At 37.1% G+C, this 5497-nt stretch overlaps 1 long non-coding RNA gene across 1 annotated transcript; it reads left to right on the top strand.

The window, feature by feature from the left end:
• The first annotated feature begins 1974 nt into the window (after positions 1-1974).
• On the top strand, positions 1975-4326 carry LOC149397913 (uncharacterized). Its single transcript, XR_016296934.1, has 3 exons — positions 1975-2816; positions 3078-3204; positions 3277-4326. It is a non-coding gene; the product is annotated as an uncharacterized LOC149397913 (long non-coding RNA).
• The last annotated feature ends 1171 nt before the right edge of the window (positions 4327-5497 follow it).

The following is a 5497-nucleotide window of genomic DNA, read 5'->3' as shown; positions in this document are numbered from 1 at the left end:
TTGCCGTCATTGTTTGGGCCTTAATGAATCTCCTACGAATAATAGTTTCAACCTTTGGTGTGAAAGTAGTGTTACACGATAACGCTTCATTTCGATGGTTGTAGGATTTTTAACACAATCAACCACAAACACTTTCTTACACGACTTTACTATCTTCATTTCAAAATAATTTTTAATCGCCGCGTCCAACAACATATTTTTCAATTCATCTTTACTTTTGAAGTGTTGGCCTATTTCAAAGTTTGTACCATCTGTGAAGCTATATGGCTTATTAGATCTTATATCGATTGATTCAACGTCGGATTCAACAAGAAATTCCGACTCTCGGAACATTTCTGATGGTGACGTCGGTAGTAAAGTAGACGTGTCTAACTCATGCTGTGGGAGACTTGATCCTCCTACTACTTTGGTGGTTTCATCTTCAATGTCTTCCATTGTAGCTGCAACTACATTATTATTATGTGTTAGTATACAATAAAAATAATAAGTATTAAGATTGTTGAATGGTCAAATTATTACCTGTTTTCAAAGTGTTGTTATGATTTCCTTCTAAATCATTACCATTTGCGTCACCTTCCTCAACTTGAGTTTCATGATTAACTGCAAGTTTCTCTATGAATTCTACACGGAGTGAACTTCTACGGTTTTTTTCATCACGATCCATCAAGAAACCGCATACATCATCGTCATCTTCTATGTAGATAGGATCGTATGCATCCCATGAAGTTGACATAAAACTTAGCTTCAAGTCTAGCTTATTTTTATCCACTTTGAGTTTCACATACAATTTTTCAATTAAGTCGGCTAACTTGATCTCGATATTTATGACGATGATAACAGGCTTATCATTCTTTTCACTAACCCAATGATGCGAGCCATCTTCTTTTTTCCATTTTCCATTGTAATAAACCGTTATCGTAGTCTCCGTCATTATCTACAAAATGATAATTAAAAATTAGAATACTAATGATAAATTTAATATACAATATGAAAATTAAAAAGTAGAACACTAATAATAAATTTACTATATAAATCTACTTTGTTCATGAGATATAACTATGTCACTCTACTGCTCTACTGATCTAACTCTCGAACTCTAATGCTTAAATCAAACTCTACTGCTCTACTGATCTACCTCTGGAACTCTATTGCTTAAATCAAACTCTACTGCTCTACTGATCTACTGCTCTACTGATCTACCTCTGGAATTCTACTGCTCTACTGATCTACTGCTCTACTGCTCTACCTCCGGAACTCTACTGCTCTACTAATCTACTGGAAATTACCAGTATCGGTAGAGTTCGACGATCATCTTCAACATTCGAAAATATTTTCCAATCAAAGTTTCATCGAGTTGGATACATATTTTTCTGGTTCAAAACTAACAAAGTTTTCAATCTAACACAACAAAAAGAAGTATCAAACTCGAAATATAAAAATTTCATTGATGAAACTACCTAAACACAAAGCCCTAATTTGTTTAGGGGTTGAGTTTTTGCACCGTCAATATCGTCGCCGTCGTCGGAACTCGACTTCGCCACCGGAATGTCTACCGCCCGAATGAAGCTTGACTCGATGATTGGTGTGGTGTGCAAGCGAGAACCCTGTACCAAGCACGTACGCTGTTTTTTTTTTTTTTTTCCAATATGCGTTCATTTGCTGTTTTGTTTAAAAAAAATAATAAAAAAAATAAAAAAAAAAAAGAAAAGAAAAGGGTATATTGAGAGAGATATAGAGGGTACTCACTTAAAAATGAAACTTTTAAGGGTACGGAGTAAAAACTCTCAACTTTTAAGGGCAGTAAGCTAAATTACCCTTATTTGTTTAAGAGAGATACTTACCTAAAGTTGAAACTTTTAAGTGTATGAAACAAAATGTTGCAACTTTTAAGGGCAAAAACCAAAATCACCCCAATGAGAAAGGCCTAGGAAACGATAACATTAGAACTCTTTCAAAAGGTTGTTCCGAAACTTCCTGAAACTTACAAAAACCAAAAGAATCCTAGTTAATGGTCCATTTACACAACAACAGGTGGGCAGACTCATTAACATCTCTAGGAACCCAAGAAAAAGAAACAGATTCAAAACAGCTCTCTAAACTCCTAACATGATCAAAGCGAGGGATAAGAGGCCAGACCGGGGAATCTTTGCTGCTCTCTAAATTCCCAAGAGTACCTTATTATCACCCTCAATAATGACTCGAGAGATGTTACGAAATTTCATCAACTCTTCGTCGAGCCTCGATACGCCGTTCAATTTCTGGAGAGTGGTTGTATTTGGCCGAAAATTGGAAAATAGAATTGGGGGGTTTTTCATGTTTTGCAGCTTGAATCGCTCAGTAGATGATTGGGTATTGATTATTGATTATTGAATTGATGAATTACGTGGTTGATAATTGATTTTCAGATTTCTAGTTGAATTGGTTTCGAAATTTAGATTATGAGATTGGAGTTGCGAATGGATTCTGTTTGGGTTTGGATCTGAATATGTTGTTGAGTGTTTGATTTTGTCAAATGTATACGAGAGAGAGAAAGAAAGAGAGGCACTGAAATCAGAGATCTTATTACTGTAAGAATTTCTGGAATTCTTCTTGAAAACTGATTAAGCTTATAATGCACAACTTAGGTCTCTCATTTATTACTCTCGTGGATAAGTGGGTAATGAAATCGTTTAGTTTCATGTTGTTAAAACTTAGGTATCCCTTAATTTGTGTTCTTAACTTGCTCTCTGCAACGTGCACTGAGACCATCGATTAAATTGGAGAATATGCGGCGGCGACGCAGGGGAGAGGAAGGAGTGGTTGTCAATGCACACTTGGTTCGTTCCTCGTCACATCTTCGATTATTTATTTATTTATAAAATTATTATCTGAATTATCTGTGGATGTTTGTGTAGTACGAAGAGTGAGTGTGTCACGAAAGAATGTGTGTGTGTGTGTGTTAACAGTGCGAATGTTTGTGTGCGTATGAGTGAACGTGTCTCAATATTGTTGGATTACGAAATTATGTTGATAGCTAAGGATATAAGAAGAATTGAATTGATACTGAAATTATGAGCGTGTCTCTTCCTAACTCACAGGCTCAGATTTCCGGTTTCAGTGACGGAAGGCCATGGACTCACTGTTGCGAGAACATGGGCTTTCAATGACGGTGGAGACATGCCTCTTCAGTTCTCTCCTGGCTCTTACAATTAGCAAAATTTCAAGGTCTTATTTTTTTTTTTAATCATTTTTTTAGTTCATGTATTTATCTGTTTTTTTTTTTTTTTTTTCTTCTAGGGGTTTGATTTGGTGGTGTCTGAGGCGAGGAAGCATGAGATTAAGCTGATTCTGAGTTTGGTTAATAACTATGAGTGAGAGTTTTGGAGGGAAAAAGCAGTATGTGAATTGGGGGTAGAAGCAGAGGACAATACTTTGACCTCTGATGATGATTTCTTCACTAATTCTATTGTCAAAGGCTTTTACAAGAATCATGTTTCTGTAAGGCTTCCCAGTGAAGTCGTTGGTGGACAGATCTCTCCACCGAGACGGCTCCGGTTTCTGTCCCTTTTCTTCGACACGGTATGTAAGTCTTCGGTCCCGAACAAGGTCCGAATTTTCGCATGGCATTTGGCGCTTAAGAGAGTTAACATGGCAGATCGCTTTCAAAAACTCAACCCTCACATCTCTTTGATGCCTAGTGTATGTCCCCTCTGCGTTAAAGCGTATGAGGACGCTGAACATCTCTTCCTCGAGTGTTTTGTGGCGGAGGCGGCTTGGAAGTGGCTTTTTCACAAGTTGGGCTTGTCCTCTGTACCCGACACTATTGAAGGGCTGTTTTGCATCCACGAGACACTAAGGGTTTAACTCTAAATGGGTTGCAGCTCCTAAGGTCGGAGTCCTATCGTCTTTGTGGTGCTTATGGACTAAGAGGAACAAGCGGATTTTCAATGAGGAAGCAAGGAGCACGGAGGGACTGATTGATAATATTAAGAGTGATGCTATCTGACACTACTCACGATTTTTAACTATCCATACTGTCTGACACGTGTACAATTTTAAACAGTGTTTAGGCTTTTTATTAGACAATTGTGAGTCGTGTGAATCGGGACAAAAATCTTTACCGTAATATTAATCATTGTATAGCCTTATGGTTTTTTTTTTTTTTTCGAAATGTAAAGAATTTAAGGATTTTTCCCTCCCTGATCTTGCTAGGGACTGGGTGGGCTTGTGTTCTTTAACCCTCTGCGTAGGGGTCAGTCTTTTCTTTTGGAGGTTGTCGTGTCTGTAATGTTCTTATTTCGGCTAAGACGATTTTCTTAATAAAAGACCAGAGTTTCTTTTTTTAAAAAAAAAATTATTGTCTTCGATGATGTCGCTCTTTTTTTTTACTCTGTTCTGCTTGAAAAGAAAAGAAAAAAAATTACTTGATTTTGAATCATATATTTCTAATCTTTTTCTAATTTCGTGTTCCAACTTTTTGGACTATTGGGTTTGTTGTTAGAATATTTTGCTTCAACAATCAAACTTGTCATCTCTACTTTTAGACATGAGAAATTGCTCAAACTACAAACATTTCAATACTTTTTTCCAAAAATCCACCAAACTATAACTTTGGCCAAAAATACAACTTCCTCAAAAGTGAAAAATCAAATATACCCTCAACTTTATTTTTTCTTTCAATTTCACACCAACCTCATTTAATATCATTCCAAAATAAAATTTCTATTTTTTATTCATAATTATTTATATCTCTCTCTCTCTCTCTCTCCCTAACCGTGTAAACCCTTTACCATTTACTCTCTCTCTCTCTCATTCGAACTCACCCAGAATCGCCTCTCTCTCTCTCTCTCTCTCCCTGAATCGCCTCTCTCTCTCTCTCTCATTCGAACTCACCCAGACCTCGCGACTCTCTCTCCCTGAATCGCCTCTCTCTCTCCCTGATTCGCGACCAGCCTCACTCACCCAAAATCGCGACCGAACCCGAATCCTTCACGACCAGTCTCACTCTCTCTCTCTCTCTCTCTCTCTCTCATTCAACTTTGAGCTCACCCTCCGACACGCTCAAGGAAACACGACCAAAGCTCATAGATCCGGACTCAAGGTTAGTTTTGTTTTGTTTTTTGTTTTATCAAACTTTTCTTTGGTTTTTGGGTATGTTTATTCTGGGTATGTTTGAGATTGAAAAAAAAAACTCTTTTTGTTCTGGGCAATTTTTATTGTTTTCTCTTGTTTTTAGGCGAAGTTAATGAGTTGTTGACATCAGATGTCAACAACTCATGAACTTCGCTGATAGTAATGTCATCGAAGTTCATCAGTTGTTGACATTAGATGTCAACTGTTGACGTAAATTGTTGACATTAGCGAGATTTAGAGATCAACTGTTGACATCTGAAGTCAACAGTTACTAACTCACCTTTGTTTATTGTATGCAGTGATGACGGAAATTTATTTATTATTCAAGCATAGTGGTACTTGGGTTGAACCTGGTCGGTATCATGAGAAAGGATCTTTCGGAATT

The sequence above is a fragment of the Urtica dioica genome, chromosome 5 (genome assembly GCF_054948205.1).
Source record: "Urtica dioica subsp. dioica isolate 48M chromosome 5, U.dioica_male_clone48M_v1_H2, whole genome shotgun sequence".
Classification (NCBI taxonomy): domain Eukaryota; kingdom Viridiplantae; phylum Streptophyta; class Magnoliopsida; order Rosales; family Urticaceae; genus Urtica; species Urtica dioica.
The sequence above is the reverse complement of the archived record's forward strand: the minus strand, read 5'-3'. Positions and strand labels throughout refer to the sequence as shown.